The sequence below is a fragment of the Leptonychotes weddellii genome, chromosome 9, assembly GCF_054177405.1.
Source record: "Leptonychotes weddellii isolate Sample4059 chromosome 9, ASM5417740v2, whole genome shotgun sequence".
NCBI classification, from domain to species: Eukaryota; Metazoa; Chordata; class Mammalia; order Carnivora; family Phocidae; genus Leptonychotes; species Leptonychotes weddellii.
Window position 1 is genome coordinate 47,970,874 of NC_138377.1, and position 18,661 is coordinate 47,989,534.

The window sequence follows — 18,661 nt, forward strand, 5'->3', positions numbered from 1 at the left end:
TCTGCTCGGGTTTGCTCTCGGGAGCCTTTGTTCCCTGCAAGCTTTCGGTACAGCTTTGGAGGATGAGAGTGAAAATGGCAGCCTCCCAATCTCCGCCTTGGAGGAGCCGAGAGCTTGGGGCCCCACTCCTCAGTGAGCCCCCAGAGAAAAGCAGTCAATTACTCCTGTCTCCTTGGTCTCCGGCCGCACTCTGTGCTCACCCAGCCTGTGATTGAGCATATCTATCTCTGGCCCACGATCCCATTTGGAATCTCCCAATCCAGCAGATTCTTGTGGTGAGCTTCCCTTCACTCCCTGGGGGGGAAGAAGGTGAGTCTCCCCAGATCTGCCGCTTGTTGGGTCCCTGCTGGGAGAGCAGTGGCCCAACTGTGCCATGGATCACAGTTTATGGCAACCCCAAGCTGAGAGCTTGCTCCTTGGCTCTGTCTCTGCAGCTAGCTTCCCCGATCTGATACCTGGGAGCTCTGCTGCACTCAGGCATCCCTGGTCTTTCTGTGACCCCGAGGGTCCTGAGACCACACTGTCCCGCGAAGGTTCCACCCCCCGCTTAGTCACTGGAGCGACGTCCCTCAGAGGAGCAGACTTCTAAAAGTTCCAATATTGTACTCCAGGGTTCTGTCAGTTGCCGGTAGTGGCTGACAGAGGCCCCTCCCCTGTGGTCTGTCTTCCCGAATATTGCCTGGGATTCACTTCTCCACATGTCCCACCTTCCAAAAAGTGGTCGCTTTTCTGTTCAGAGAGTTGCTACTATTCTTTTCTTCGATCTCCTGTTGAGTTCGTAGGTGTTCAGAATGGTTTGATAGCTATCTAGCTGAATTCCTGGGACCAGGTGAAATTTAGGTCTCCTACTCCTCTGCCATCTTGCTCCTCCCCCCTCCTTTGTCTCTTTTAATGGGGTTATTGGTTTTTCGTGTGTGTGTTTTGCAATTGTATGAATTCCTTGCATACTTTGGATATTAATTCTTTATTGGATAGGTGCTTTGCAAATATTTTCTGCCATCCCATAGGTTGCCCTTTCATTTTGTTGATGATTTTCTTTTGCTGTACCAATGCTTTTTAATTTGATGTAGTCCCACTTATTTATTTTTGATTTTGTTTTCTTTGCTTTTGGCATCTAAAAAATAAATCATTGCCAAGATCAAGGTCAAAGAGCTTACCCTGTATATTTTCTTCTAGGAGTTTTATGGTTTCAGGTCTTCCATTCAAGTCTTTAATCTATTTTGAGTTAATTTTTATGTATGATATAAGATAAGGATCCAGTTTCACTTTTTTACATGTGAATATCCAATTTATTGAATACCATTTATTGAATAGACTTTCCCATTGCATATTTTAGTTTTTTATTTATTTAAGTAATCCCTGTACTCAATGTGGGGCTCAAACTCACAACCCCAAGATCAAGAGTAGCATGCTCTTCCAGCTGAGCCACTCAGGTGTCTTCCCCTCCCCATTGCATATTCTTATACCTTTGATGAAAATTAATTGATCATTATATGCATGGGTTAATCTGGGCTCTCTAGTCCATTGATCTATCTGTCTGTTTTAATGCCAATAACATAATGTTTTTATTATTAAAGCTTTGTTGTATAGTATGAAATCAGGAAGTGGGAAGCCTCCACCTTTTTTCTTCTTTGTCAAGATTTCTTTGACTATTAGGGATTTTTTGTGGTTCCACAGAAGTTTAGATTTTTTTTTTCTGTTTCTGTGAAAATGCCATTAGAATTTTGATAGGGATTGCATTAAATCTATAGGTGACTTGGGGTAGTATGGACATTTTAACAATATTTATTTTTTCCAACGCATGAATGTGGAATATCTACTTATTTGTGTCTTTAATTTCTTTCATCAATGTCTTATTCAGTGTACAGATCTTTCATCTCCTTGGTTAACTTATTCCTAAGTATTTTATTGTTTTTGATGATATTATAAATGGGATTGTTTTCTTAATTGCTCTTTCCAGTAGTTCATTTATAGTGTATAGAAACTCAACTGATTTTTGTATGTTCACTTTGTATCCTGCAACTTTACTGAATTCATTTATTCTAACAGTTTTTGGTAAAATCTGTAGGGTTTTCTTTTAAAATATGGCATTGTAAATAGAGACAATTTTACATCTTTCATTCTAATTTGGATGACTTTCATATCTTTTGCATACCTAATTGCTCTGGCTAGGACTTCCAGTCCTATGTTGAATAAAAGTGGCAAAAAGGGACATCCCTGTCCTGCTCCTGATCTTAGAGTGAAAGCTTTCAGCTTTTTACCTTTGAGTATGATATTAGCTGTAGGCTTGTCATATGTGGCCTTTATTATGATGGAGGTAAGTTCCTTTTCTATCCAATTTGCTTATAGTTTTATCATGAAAGAATGTTGATTTTGTCTGCCTCTATTAAGGTGATTATATGACTAACAGCTGCTTTTTTATTTGTTATGGTCCTCTGTGACTTATGAGTGCAAACCTTGTTGGCTTTCAGAAATAGATGATTTAGAGGCCCAAGCCCTGGGTGGCAGGCTTAAAAGTTGGGGCACTAAATGTATGGTTCAAGCCTTTTACTTCTGAGGAAGAACCTGGAAGTTAGAGAGTTCCTTCCTGATTATATGGTGCTGTGCCTTGGGGTAGGATTTATAGAAAGAGTATGTTTCAGACTTTCTTATCCATTTCAATTATTTTCTAATTTGCCTGGTGTGTAGAAGTCATTCGGCTAGTTTCTGAATTTCTCTCAGAGGGAATTGCTCTATATGTAGCTGTATCTGTGCATCTGTGGAAGGAGGGAAATACAGGAACATCCTATGTCCCGCCATCTTGGTCTGGACCCTGAGTGGGACTTTTGCTTAGGAAAATTTCCACAAGAAAGTTAACTAAAAATTTCTATTTCTTGAATAAATGTAGGGCTATTTGTGGTATCTGTTATAACATATCTTTTTATCTTTTTATCTTTTTTATGTCCACAGGATCTGTATATATATATATACCTTACATATCAATATATATTGGTAACTATTTTCTTTCTCTGTCTCTTTCTGTATCTCTCTCTCTTTTTTCACAAAATCAGTCTGGCTTGAGGTACATCAGTTTTATTGATCTTTTCAAAGAATCAACCTTTGGTTTCATTTATGTCCCTATTTTTTTTAATTCATTGACTTCTCTCATCTTTATTATTTGTATCTTTCTGCTTCTACTTCCTTATGTACTGTTTTTCTATTTTTTTTAGATGGAATCTGATGTCACTGATTTAGTCTTTATTCCTTTTCTAATGTGATCTTTTAGTACTCTGCATTTCTCTCAGCAATGTTTTAGCTGCATCCCATAAATTCCAATACCTTGTGCTTTCACTGTCTTTCAGTTCAAATATTTTATAATTTCATTTCAGATTTATTATTTGACATATGAGTTACTAGAGAGTGTGTTATTTGATTTCTAAATATTTGGGGATTTTTCAGATTTATTTCTGCTATTGATATTTTAATTTGTGTTTTTATCATAAAATATACTTAGTTTGATTTTTCCAATTTATTGAGACTTGTTTCATGGCCTAGCATATGGCCTATCTTGGTAAGTGTTCTGTGTTCTAAAATATTCTATTGTTTTTGGTTGGAGGGTTCTATAAATGTCAGTTTTAGAATCAACAATTGGTGATAGTGTCGTTTACTTCTTCTATATCATTACTGATTTTCTATTCACCTGTTCTCTAGATTATTGAGAGTTTCTCCCTCAAGTTCTATCAGTTTTTGCTTCATATATCTTGAAGCTTTGGTATTAGTTGCATAAATGTTTAGAATTATTGTCTTCTTGGAAAAGACTCATTTTATTCTTGGTAAGAGCCTCTCATTGTTACTTGTCAGGTTTAGACCCTAAATATCCTTTGCTTTGTTTATGGTGGCCATTTTGTGCTTTTCTTATTTTAGTCTTTCTTCTTCTAAATAATCTTTTCTATTATGCCAGAGTTATTTTTTATAATACACATTTGCTCATGCAGTCATTTGCTTACAGAATAAACCCTATATTCCTTAAAATGATAGTCATGACCCTTTACATCCACTATAGCCTACTTTATACCACCCTCATCAAATACACGGTAGTGGTAGAAAGTGAAGGTTAAAATCATGACTGCCATTTAGCAAATCCTGACTCCATTACTTATGAGCTGTTTAGCAAGTTCAGGTTAATTAATTGCTCCATGCCTCATTTACTCATCTGAAAAATAAGAAAAATAAGCATAATACTTAACCAATAGGATTGTTGTAACAAAATAGTTAATCCATATTAAGTTCTTTGATTGGTACTTAGTACAGAACCAGGAACAAATGCTGGTTCCTGCTTTCATCATTATTACTTGCATACTTTCTTTCTTGTGACATTCATTTTTTGTATTTAAGTTTTTACCATACCTGGCAATGATTATTATGCTATAACTGCCTCTTCTTTGTTCATTGTGTTTTAGTCATTTAGTCCCACTCCTGGGTAGTCTGGGTCATATTTACTTATTTATTTAAATATTTATTTGTTTATTTTGAGAGAGAGTGAGCACATGCGAGCAGGGGGAGGGGCAGAGGGAGAGGGAAAGAGAATCTCAAGCAGACTCCTGGCTGAGCATGGAGCCCGATATGGGGCTTGATCTCATGACCCTGTGATCATGACCTGAGCCAAAATCAAGTCAGACATTTAACTGACTGAGCTACCCAGATGCCCCTGGGTCATATTTAAAGTTTTTATTTAAATAAAAGGCAGTTGTCCTGCTTTTGTTTAGCATACAGATCCTGGCCTACTTTTATGGGCTGTGGTTTCAATGAAAATTTAATTTTCAAAGACTTTGTGGTGCTATTTTGGTCTGCTTTTTATCCTGGAATTTCCACTGGTTCCTGCTGAAGCTACCTGAGGGAGCAAAAGGAGCTTTCCTTGGCCAGGCTGCCTGGTGCCTCTGGGGTAGAGGAGGGGGAGTTTCATTCTCACCAAGAATAGGAAGTTTCCCTGACAGGCAGTTGTGTGGCAGAGTCTTCCTTGCTGGTGCCCCTGTCACACCGTGTCTCCTTCTGGAGGATGGAGCATCTCGGCCCATGGGGACAAACAGGCTTCCAGGCTAGACATTATTGTGATGGGATTTCCTCTTCCTGGTGCCACTAGTGTCTCTAGGTGGAGAAATGTTGTGGGAGAATCTCAGATCTGGCTAGAAGGAGAAAATTTCCCTGGCTCCACATTATTAGTAGAGCTTCTGATCAATTTCCCTTCAAGTACCTGCTGGGTTTGCCTGATCTTGATGGCAGGGCTCCTTTCTGATCCAGGGGAGGAAGAATTCTACCTGGGCTGCCTTCTGTTGCTATGTTATCCATTGGGTAACAGTGTGTCATGGTCTTTGGTTGGGTGAAGTGTTGTAAAATGTCCTACCAATATGCTGGACCTCTAGTCCTGGAGTCTCTAACCACTTTGCCTACCACTTTTCCACCTTTCAGATTTCTCCTGTCATTGTCTCTTGCCTCTTGAATTATTTCCAGGGTTTAGAGTTTTTTGTTTTTTTGTTTTTAATATTTTGTTTATTTGTCAGAGAGAGCACAAGCAGGGGGAGCAGCAGGCAGAGGGGGAAGCAGGCTCCCCACTGAGCAAGGAGCCTGATGCGGGACTTGATCCCAGGACCCTTAACACTTAACTGAAGGCAGTCCCTTAACTGACTGAGCCACCCAGACATCCCAGGGTTTAGAGTTGTACTTAGCAGGGTAGAACAGGGAGAAATGAATATATGCAATCTTGCTAGAACTGGAAGTCTCTTTTTCCTTATTTGGAATTTTCTTGATCTCCATTAATAATCTCTGACTTATGAGATCCTATTGTCAGGTCATAATTTAGCCAGCATCTTCTGCATGAGAACTATCTTGAAGCTAGTGCTCATCATCTTTTATATCTACTCACTGACAAGCTTCTGTCCCTGTGGATTGTATCTCCTTTACTGTTACCATGAATAATTCTTCTTGGTCCTAACAAAGGCCAATCCCTTTACCAAGGTGCCAGATTCTATCCCTTCCTGCCTACTCAATGATACAGATTTGGTAAATCTCTCCTTTTCCTCCTGCATCATCAGTGTTTCATCAAATTTCATCAAAGTTTCTCTTCCTATTCATTCTCATTATCTTTCAAACATGCTTTTTATTTTCACCCACCTTAAATAAATAAGCAAATAGATATCCTGTTCATACTGTCTCTTTAAGTTACTGGATTTCCTTGACGGTAAGTACCATATTCAATTACTCTGTCCCATTCTCTTGAACCTGTTCTAAACAGGCTTTCACTCCTGTGGCTCCACTGAAACTGCTCAATAATCATTGACAAATCCAATAGGTAACACCTATCCTCATTTAGTCCAATAACACAATTTAACACAGTGGAACATTTGCATTTGGTATTCGTTCTTCCTTGCTATATCATCCTCTTTGCTTCTGAGATGTTTCCTCCTATCTTATTGGCTAATTATTCTCAATCTTCTTTGCTGATTTCCCTTGTCTCCGAGCCTCCTAATGCTGAAGAACCTTAGGGTTATGTTCCTGTATCTCTTCTTTTCTCTTTTTTTCCTCTCTCTACATTTACTTCCTTGGTGAGCTCACTTAATCTTGTGGCTCAAATCCCATCTATATCATCTGAGTGTATATCTCCCCAGCCAGACCTCTCAGATGGCCTACTCAAAACCTCCTTTTGTATGACTGATAGATATCTTTCCCCTGTAAAGGTGCTACAATTTTGAAATAGCTGGAATGTTGTTTTCCATCTCCATCAATATCTTTTTATTTGCACCTGAGACAATGAAACCAATTTTGAGAACATAACTGGCTATGAAAGATAGGAATACTTATGGTGGCACAGTGCATCCTGACAAGTGCAGTCCTATAAGAAAAAAAATAGAAAATGGGGATAAGATGGAGAAGTAGGAAAAGTGCTCTGCTTTGAGCATATGTTGATATTATAAATCAAAGTATGTTCCATTATTTTAAAGTGTCATGTGAGTGGGGAGGAAGTTGGGTAGAAATTTTTATCTCCTTCGGCAGAACTCCAAGAATGAGTCTTGAAAAAGGGAACTTGAAGTTACTCTTCAGGTTGTAACTGATATTTACAAGACCATCAACCAGAAAAAATTCCCGGATCATTGGGAGTTCTTTTTGAAGCCAACTACACACAATTCAACTAGCAAATGAAACACATCTCTGAGAATGTGAAGGTGTCAGTGTCTCCTTTTACAATAGTATATAAGTAAAATTTAAAAAAATTTAATATAAACTCTTCATTATTAGCATGACCTTTTAATTTGACACAAGAAATTTCTTTTGAGATGCTTTCTTTTTTTAGGTTTTGTCATAGAACTCACATGTGCTTTCCCACTTTGGCCTAGAAAAAAGACTAAAGGAATTGTTATATGGCTGTGATGGCTAATAATATTATTACTTTGGTTAGGCTATCGTACCCAGTTATTTAATCACATATTTAGATCTAACTGTTGCTGTGATGGTATTTTGCAGATATGGATAGTAGCTACAAGTTGACTTTAAGTAAAGGAGATTACCCTTGATAATGTAGGTGAACCTCATCCAATCAGTTGAAGTGCTTATGAGCAAAAATAGAGGTTTCCCCCTGTAAGGAAATTCTGTCTTAAGACTGAAATAAAATGCTCACCTGAGTTTCCAGCCTGCCAACCTACTATATGAATTTTGGATTTGGAAACCCCAACAATTATGGAAGGCAATTCCTTAAAATAAGTCTCATTATACACACACACATATATAAAGTTACATATATTTATGATAAAAAGTATTTTATTATATATATATAATATACATCTCTATATATCCTATTATATCTTGACTGATATAATGGTTATCTTTGAGTTTGGGATTATGGTTGTCTTTTTTTTACTTTTTATTTTTCTATACACCACATTGTCCTTAATGAACATATTTTACTGTTTCAGTAAAATAACATAACTGGGTTTGACCAATCTCCCAAGTATTTAGGAACTGTTAAGAGAATTCTGAAAACATGATTTCTGTGATGAGAAGTTGTCACTTTTGGCTTTGCTAGAGAGATATTTGCAATTTGCATGTAAAGTTGGGCCAACTCAAATTATGTATTTGAAGTTTCAAACAAATCTTGATTTTTTTCCCCTTTGAAGCTTGTTTTAAAATGTCACCATGGGAATTGATGATTAGAAAGACTTTATGGCTATGGTAAGAACTGGCATAGAGTCAAAAAACCAAAAACAAAACAACAACAACAAAACCAACCAAACAAACAAAAAAACCCAAAAGAAATCATGTAGTATGTAACAATCAAGTGATATGATAGAATAAATCATATTACCATATTACTGGCTAATTTCCTTTACTGATGAAGTTTCTGAATTAGCAGGTTAGAAAAATATGTTAGACTTAGTGTATCCTGATTTTAGAATTTTATGAGATTTCTTTTGATGACTAGAAAATATGAAGAACTGTAGGCTGGATATGACTTGATTTAGATTTTGTTATTGAATCTACCTGATAAAGTCTTGAATCAAGACACTGTTATTGGGGGTGAAACGGAAGTAGACTTGAGATTTATTATGGAGACACACAAAAAATGGCAGTCACTGACTGACTGGATGTCAGTCTCAGTGGAGAAAGGAACATTTCACATGATTTCATAGTTTGGACATGTGGGAATACATGTATTCCATTCACTAAAAGGGGAAAGTAGACACAGAAATACATGTTGGGGAAGAGAAATTAGAAATGACAATTTTAGGTTTAGATATTCTGAGTTTTAGGTGCTTATGGTACACCCATATGGAGATGTTCAGTAGGCAGCATTTAGGTCTAAGCAAGTATCAAGAATTCTAGTTGTAGTAAAGAAAGAGAGGATATTAGATATCTCCTGGGTAATAAATTATTGAAGAATAGTTCTTAAATGGGAGAGAATTAGTATATTTATATGTTAAGGAGAAGATGCTGATAGGAATACATTAAAGCTTTATTAGACATCATATAAAAGTGAAAAAAGGCAAAATAACAATAATAATAATGATAATAATAGTAATAAAGCTATATCAGATGGCATAATGAAAAAGAATGACTGGGAGAATAACATGCAGAACACCTGATTAATATAATGCAGGACGTCTTTCTCTAAGACAGAAATAAGTAAGGAATAAGTATATATGTTGGGGAGAAAAGAGTTAAAGCATCAGGCCCATGATTCATTTCTCCCCTGATTATCAGGGTGATGTTTCTTAGGGAAAGAAAAGAAGGCAGGTAACCTGTTCTCATTTCCTTATATAAATGGCAACTGGTCCTTTGAGTAATATTTGTTAGGAGGAGAGTCCTTATCTACGGAATGTTCTTTATAGGCCATCCCTGGCTTATAATTGCTTATGGAAATGCATCTAGGATTTATGGATTTATGAGGCAAGGGTCATGAAAAATGTCACATAAGTTCTACAATTCTTTGGGGTATAAACTAAGATGTTTCATAATTGAACCCTTCTGATTATGTAAGGTGATCCACAAACCTCACTAGGAGACCTCATCTATTCTGGGTCAGATGACTTTTGTCCAATGTGGAAAGGAAGGGCCTAGGGAGCCATACAGGGTATCCCAGACTTCTCTTTCTTTGTGCCTCTAGATTGCTTGTGTGCTTGACATTATTACTAGAAATCAAAATATGTAAAGTCTTTGATATGTGTGGTTTTGATTTGGTAATTTGATAGTATGTGTTGTGTCAGATGTTAATTTGGTGGGTTGGAGACACAGTAGACCTATATTTTCTCCATGGATTATGAGCATGGTTATCAGCTAAGAATAAGGGGATCAGAGATGGGATTTAATAGAACGTTAAATAAAGATTTTGACTAGGATGTGTGGGGGAATGGAAGAGGAACTTGACCGGGAAGTGTAACATGATTGTAAAGAGGGATTGAGATTTAGCTAAGGTAAGGTCAACGGTGATGCATGAATGGGAACAGCTAGGTTGCACTAATAGAAATGGTATCTACAATGTGCCCCATTCACTCTGCACTAGAAGGCTGCATTTCTTCTGGGCTGTGATACTCTAACTAGAACATTTATGGGTGGCCAGGCAGATGTTAGGGACTTGGCTCAATATTACGTCACATGTTGGGCAGTGGAAAGATTGGAGACATTTAGCTGAGAGAAAAGAAGTCAGAAGTACTAGCAGGAGTGCACTTCAAGGCTGAGGTCTTGTACCCATGACTAAAGAAGTCACTTGGGAATTCTAATTTTGGAGGGCTTCAACCCTGGCAGAGGGTGAAGCATATCATGGGTCCTGGTCTGCTGTTCTTCATTGTCTCTTTTGACCATTATGTCAATGTTCACAAATCTGGACATGGTATCCAAAGCAATCGTGGAGAAAATTCCCTCTACAATATCCATGGAAAGGGAAAGTTACTAATGATATTTCTTTCTACAAAGAATATTTTCAACAGTTCTAGGGACAATAGCTTCACAGAGGAGAGGTCAAGCACTTCCTCCCATGGTGTTCTGTCAGACTTCAATTTTCTTGCAACCAAAAATATAATAGTACCTGCTCCTCTGGGGCACTATAGACTAAATTTAGCTTTTAACAATTTTTGTCTCTTTTAGTTATGTCATCCTCATGAAAGGATGCTACTCTCTTTGTAAGCAGTGATCACAGATTCTAAGTTTTTAGATACCCTCTTTGCCAAAGTTTCCCAAACATGCCTGATGATAAGAGTCATCTGGGGAAACTTGTTAAAAATACAACTTCTCAGGTCTTAGCCCTTGAAATTCAGATTCAGTGGCTCTAGGGTAGGCCTGATAATCTGTATTTTTATTGAAGACTCCAGATGGCTCTCTAGGTTAGCAGTTCCCAAAGGTAGTTTCTAATTAGAATCATCTGGAGAGTAGTCACACATAGAGATTCATAGGTCCCGTCCATAAATATTAAGAATTTCCGAAAGAAGAACTTGAGAAATTTGCACTTTTAGTTTCTCCAAAGGATACCCATGTGTAGCCCCTATGAAGCATAAATACCTCAGGATTTTACTTCACATAAGAAACAGTATTTGATTTGGGCCTATAGGTATGGTTGCCTCATTGAATATGGGAAGAACAATGATATCTTTAGAAAGAACCAAGATGAAATTCTCTACTGATCTCAGACAAAACATTCAGTTTGACTTAAATTGTATAACATCTCTAGAACAGGATCTCTCAACCTTAGGACTATGGGTATTTGAGATGGGACAATTTTTTGTTGTGGGAAACCTCTCTGTGTAGGGTGTTTATCAGCATCTCTGGTCTCTACCGACTAGATGCCAGTAGCACTCCTCTCCCCAACTGTTGCAACCAAAAAATGTCACTAGACATGGTCAAATGTCCCTGGGGGAAAAAATCACACTCAATTGAATACTGCTGAGAAAGGAGAGAACACTGATGGTAATTTAATCAAGCTCTAAAAATCTTTATACTATAAATAAAAGAGCTGCCCTAATCACCTGTTTTTTTTTTTTTTATCCTATGGCCTCTCCAGGATATGATATAGACACTCAGGACTGATCTTGGTGGGATATAAATGCTTTCCAAAAATTAAAAGGAGGTAGATGGGATATTGTTTCTTGAATTAAAAAAAATTTGTCAGGTGTCACAGGATTCTGGCCTGAATATTGCAATTTAGACAAATTCATCACGATTTTATAAGAAAACAAAACCTTAATGATGGTGTAACCCTTTTCAATATGCAAAAATCTTAAATAATTGGTAGATCTTATGGGTATGGCCTTCAGGAAAAATTAGAAAATCATATCTATCTTTATCCAAACAAGGATTAAGTACTTGGAGATGTTTTTAAAATTAGGTAATAACTTCTTTGTCAAGAAAATTATGATTGGTAGAATCATACATCACTTTGCTTATGAAGAGTTTAGTGATTTGCTATTTAATCTTTTTTTTTTTGAACACTTTACCACAGATGGAAAATCCAAAGTCAAGAATTGTCATTTATATGAACTTAAATGATAAAAAATCATTTTACTCAAGAATTAGCACACTGTTTAAGGACAGTGTCCCTAAGACTGCTCTGACTTCTGACACCAATTCCAAATTTGGGAGAACTCTCAAAGCCACCAGTTTTTTATTTTCAGCTTAAGTAATAAAAATTTATTGGCAATTCCTGGAATGGTGGTTATCACCTCCCAACCTGGAGGGAGGAACAAACACTATAGGAAATCTCTCAGAAATCACACTGTCCCAACACCTCTGGCCAACACAGGGAAGAACAAGATCATTCCCCTGAAAATTGGTTAGTCTTTGTTCATCTGAGAAAGGTTGGGAGGACAGATGCAGAGGGGACCATCATATGATACTGTGGGTGTGCTGGACCCCAAGCTGCGTCCTCAAACACAAGGGAGGAAAACATACCCACTTCTCTGGGGGGCTAAATTCACCCAATTTTGATAATTCACTAGAAGGAGTCACAGAACTCACTGACCACTATTATATTCTCTGTTATGGCTTATTACTTGGAAAGGATACAGCCAAAGGAAGAGACTCATAGAACAGAGTCTGAGTGGATTCCAAATGAGAATCCTCCTTTGTCCTCAGGATATACCCTTGCAGAATCGATGTGTGACAATATGCACAGAGTATTGCCAACCAGGGAAGCTCACCCTAGCTTTAATGTTCAGAATTTTTAGAGGTCTCCATTACATAGTCATGACAGATTGATTGATTGCCCTTGTGTTTGAAATAAAATGCTAGGTTGTAGATGCCACGTGACCCACATATCACACACTAAAACATGATTTATTGGTCTTTCTGGCATGGGCAACCCAAAGCATAAATTGCCTGTTGGTCTTTTTGGCATAGCCAGTCCCCACCCCAAGACTGTTGGGTGTGACAAGTTTCACCCATCTGGGATGGCTAACCCCTGCCTTAAACAAAGACACTCCTATCAGATATGACATAGATTGCATCTCAAAAGTTGAGGGCAAAGCCAGACTTCTCTTTGGGCAAAGCCGAGTTCTTTACAATACATTTGAGCAATAGAAACTTATAGAGCCCGTTTGACATATATATGTGTAAATTGTTGAGGATCCACTATACTTAGATATTTTCACATAAATTTTTTCCTTAAATCTTCACATCAGTTTATAATATAAGCAATAGTATCATAAATCCACAAGCACAATGATTTGACCTCATATGTTGCATTATTATTTTTGAATTTTTTAAAATTAAAATTAGAATTTAAAGTCCTCCTGTTTAAATAGTGGTGGAATTTGCTTGTTATTATGCAACATATGATCTGTCAGACCAGTCTTCCTTTTCCTAAGACCAGTGTTTATCCTATCCCATTCCTCCCTTGAACTGTAGTTATGGTTTTTAAAAAATGTGTTTAAACATAACTTAGGGGTGCATGAGTGGTGCAGTTGGTTAAGTGACCGACTCTTGGTTTTGGCTCAGGTTGTGATCTCAGGGTCATGAAATTGAGCCCTGCATCAGGCTCTGCACTCAGTGCATAGTCTGCTTAAGACTCTCTCTCCCTCTCCTTCTCTCTCTGCCCATCCCCCCTGAATGTTCTCTCTCTCTCCTTTTCTCTAAGATAAAGAAATAAATCTTTAAAAAAACAAATATAACTTAAAATTTTAAATTACTATAAATAACCTAATCCTAATCATACAGATAGTACTTAATAAGCCAGAATTTGAAGCTTGCTCTTTAGGTCCCATGGTTTCCTGTTATTCCAGTGCTGTATGATATAATGGAAGGTAGTAGTATTCATAGGACTCTAGGATTGGCTTAGAACACATGAAGAGCCTTTGGAAAATATATCCAATGATCTGTGGGGACTCAACAGATGCTTAGAGAGGCTTCTGGTAGCCTGATATGATAAAGGAAATTGAGAAACATGTTGTTTTTGTGACTAAAATGAAGGTCCATGGCAAACCAGAAAATTTGTTTTAGTTAATGCCCAGGACTACATAATTTTGGTTCATGATTTTTTTTGTTCATTGGATAGACTGTTTTGCCATTTCAGAGACTGAATCCAATTTGGGTCATGATGGCTCCTTTTACAAAAGAGCATAATCTTACTTCTTAACTGACAGGAATATATTTTTGTATTGCCATTGACTATTGGGCACGATCACATTAGGAGGATTATCCTAGTTTACATAAGTGTTATACAGTATCCCTTCTAAATCTAAAATGCTACTAGAACTTAGAGAATTATTTGTGACTCTTTTAAAAAAAAAAAACAACTTGGTTCTAATATTTAAATAATGATAAAATTTGCCTATTACTTGTCAGACCAAAATTGATTCCATTTTTAAGAACATTTTCCTCTTCTTCTATCTCCCACATAAACTATGATTATTATCTTTTTGTGCAGTTTTGTAGTTAAAATTATTAAAATTATTCTGGCCTATCAGTCCTAGTAGCTGTTAAATTTAAGACATTCACAAAAAAGGTTTATTAATGGGCAGATAACCCCTCTAGATTAAGTTGAAAAGAAATAAAGCATATCACAGTAGTCCACAAGTATCAAAGAGCATAAGGAATATTGTTGAAAACCTTACTGGTGACATGTGAACTGGGCCTCTTTGAAGTGTCTAATTCTGCAAGCATCATTTCTTGTAGCCTCTTTAAGAAATAGCAGGGCTAATTGAACACTGCCACAGGCAAAAGGAATGCATTAGGCATCAAAATTAAGATAATAATAATGATAATAATGCCTTATGTTGCATAATTCTTTGCATTTTTCAGAATGTTTTCCAGTATATATAATCAACAAGAAAGAACAGTAAAGAACTGTCACTTAAACTTTTTAGTTGGCTGTCTTTGATGCCTTGCTCAGTGTCCTGCAGTTGTTATGATGGAGGGACATTTCAGAGGAAAATGTGTTTGGCCACCTGAAGAGGTAGGTAGTTTTTGTAGTTTCCCTACCAGAAAACTTGTGCTTTGGACCCCAAATCACAAAATTTCCCTGAGGTTTATTTGCCTCTCACCAGTAAGGAAGAAATGCAGAAAAAATAATATATATAACTAACAATATCAGTGTTAAAGTAGAGAGGTAGTCAGAATAGAATCCTTCCCTTAGCAGAGGTTTTTGAAAACTAGCTCAATGATCAGATCCATTTGAATTATACTGAACATTTATTGAAAATACAGAATCACCAGGGATGAGACTCAGCAAACTTTTTATTTTAACAAGTGGCTCCAGGTGATTCTCATGTCTATGCAGATTTCAGAACCACTACCTTAATGAATCAAATAACCTGAGAATTCATTTTGGGGAATAAGTATCCATGAATAGTGCAGAGCTTAAGTGATGAGGTATCCAGTATAGGATAGGAATAACTGGTGTTAAGGTTAGGAGGTGTAGACAATGGAGGTCACCTCTGTTGAGATTATAGGTATCCAAAAAGAGCTATATAGTTCTTACACAACAGAGAGGCATTGGCTAGAAGAAGAAATGGGCAGATCCACATGATATAATCAGATGTTTATTGCTTATCTGGGTATGGAGCACAGGGGAAGAGCTTCAGTCTTTTAGGGCTCATGACTGACTGGAGATCTTGAGAAAATATTCCTGTGAGATACTGAGAAACTGTGGGACATCACTGAGCTTCCAGGGACTGTAAGCCATTGTAGAAAATGGTGTAGAAAATTTGAGTAACATGATGTGCCTACTGCAGATCACATGATTTTCTATGATTCCCTCTTTCGTTTAATTTAAATTAATAGCATCAGATTTTATGTTTGAATGTTACAAATGCTAGGTCTAATAGGTTATGTTTCCCTATTTGCCATCATAAGGAATTTGGATTTATCTTGAAGGTAGTGGTTAGATGTCGAAGGCTTGGAAACAGGAAGCTACACAATGATTCAATGTGCAGCTTAGAAAGAATTTCTCTGATAGCACTGTGAAGGATGTACTTCAGTCAGAGGATTTGGGTTGCAGAGATGCTTGTTGGATGGCTACTAAAACAATCCAGATGAGAAATGAGGATGGAAGCAAAGCATTGACGGGAGTAAAGTGATGTGAAAGATTAACTATTAGGGGGAGAAAACATGATGGGACTTGGTGATAGGTTGGGTAGGGGGTGACAGAAAAGGGAAAGGTCTATGAATACTGTGTGGATAGAGGTATCATTTATAAGATGGCAAATCATAGTGGAATTAGCAGGTTTGGGGTAAAATTGTAAACTGAGTTTGGGGTGTGTTGAGTTGTAAATACTTAAATGACACTCAAATGGAGATGAGAACTAGGTGAGATCATCCAGGGAGTGGAGGCACAGTGTCACTGAAATGGTGACAGTGGTCATGCTAACAGAGAACTACACTGCTATGGTAGTGGTAGATTTTGTCAAAAGGGCAGTTTTTCTTTTGTGTTATTTTTGATTTTTTCTTTTTAAAGATTTATTTATTTTTAGAGAGAGAGAGAGAGTGCACAAGTGAGTGGGGGAAGGGGCAGAGGGAGAGGGAGAGAATCTCAAGGAGACTCCCTATTGAGCATGGAACCCAATGTGGGGCTCAATCTCATGACCCTGAGATCATGACCTGAGCTGAAATCAAGAGTCCAACACCTAACTGACTGAGCCACCCAGGTGCCCCTGTTGCATTACTTTTGATTTTGAGGAAGAATTGCAAGTTACAATGCCACAGAATGCACAGAACGATTGCTTTGCTTCACAAGTTTGTAGCTCACTTAATGCACCACTATGTTCTTTCTGTGTCTGGCAAACATAAAATGTTTTCTTCTTTGAAAAGTTGTAGTGTTTGCCTTGGGATGGTGAAAGAGGTTTTTTATAACTGAGTGCAACAGTATATACAGTTAAATAAAATAAAAGAGGTAAGAGTAGAAGACTTGGAACAAGTTAAAACAAGAAAAACAAAACAGATATCACTCCAAGCAATATCTGAAGGGATGGAAGAACCGGGAAAGCATATTGTAAAGAAATCAAAGAAATTTAAGAGGAGGAGAACGGATCAAAGCAATATTAGTCTATAGCAACAGACAAACCAAGGAAAATAAAAATTAGGTTATATTGAGATTAGAGTTAGCATGTGAGGAGATTTTAGTAAAAGTAAGTTCATTTAGTATATGGGGAAAGAGATCAAATTGCTTGGATAAAGAAGAGGTGGTTTATGAAGAAGTGACCAAGATGTCCTTAATGTTCTCTTCAGCTTAACTAAATTTTGGACAGGTTTCTTCCCCTGGCCATTATTTTCTTACAACATTTACAAAAGTGTTTGTATTTGTGAATCCTTTCTCTGCTTCTTCTAGAGGTAAGTCTCCCAGCCTCTTAAGAGTTTTATAAACTCTCAGGAATGTCTTTCTCAAAGACTTGAAAATCATTCCTTTGGCATATAGCCAGGGAAGATAGTTCTCTATCTCCTGGTCTTTATGGAAGGATAGGAGCCTAACTTTCATTAGTGCCAATTAGTAAACACAGCTGGCTTAATCAGATTGACCAACCTCCCCTCTCCCCAATATCTTCCAGTACTATTCCACTAGCCTCCTCCAATGCTAAAATATCCTCTGCCTTTTATCTCACTAGAGTTCATTTTCTTTGCCCTATTGCAAATAGCCTTAATCCCAATGGTAATAGTCTTGAAAAAAGTCTTCCTTGACTGTTTAACTTCCTGGTACAACTTTTCTTTGATTGGAATGACAGATAAGGTAGATTTTTCTTTCAAGAAGCATGGCAGTGAAGGGAAGAAAGATGGTAGAGTTTAAGAAGGACTTAGTGTCAAAGATTTATTGTTTACAAAGACAGGAAAGACATGGACATGTTTATATGTCCAGATGATAGCACAATGACTCTAAAACTATACCTTCTAATTCCCATCTTGGATCTTCATGCTTGACTTAATGTCTTGGAGCTCTTGACCTTTACTGTGACTGGATATCTGGATTCCGTCTACTGGCTGATAGATGGAAGTTCATTGACAGTGTTTGTATCACCCCTTTCTCCTACCCCTGAGTTGACTATCCTTTTAAAATATACTTGTAGTTCTTGTTTTTAACCTCAGACCAGTCCTTTTTTTCTCAAACACTCTAGACTTGTTAGTTTCCCCTCAAACACTTCCTCTTTCTCTGACTTTCTTATATTCTACAGGTAAAGTATTCAGAATAATACCTTTAACATTTAACATTAAATACCATGTAATTAACATGAAAGTATGTAATGTATGAGTTTAAAGTGATTGCTATATCTTACCTGATATTGTATGTATTTTTTCACCCATCCATCCATTCATCCAACCATTCATCCATCCAGATAACTAACAAACACTTACTATGCCAGGTACTATGTTTAGTCTTGGAAATATAGAAATGATTAATAATAATATATAAAATCTAGTGACATTTGTTATGTCCCAGATGTTGTACTAAGCATTTTACATACATTAACTCATTTATTTCCCAAAGCTCTAGTAATAAAAAAATTACATTAAGAAATTGGCCCATCTGACTGTGGAGGCTGGCAAGCCCAAAAACCGGAGGACAGGACAATAGGCTGGAGACCCAGGGAAGAGCTGATGCTGCAACACAAGTCTGAAGGCAGTCTGGTAGCAGGTTCCCTCTTTTTGGGGGGACATCAATCTTTTTCTCCTAAGGCTTGCAACAGATTGGAAGAGGCTCACCCACGTTATAATCTGGTTTACT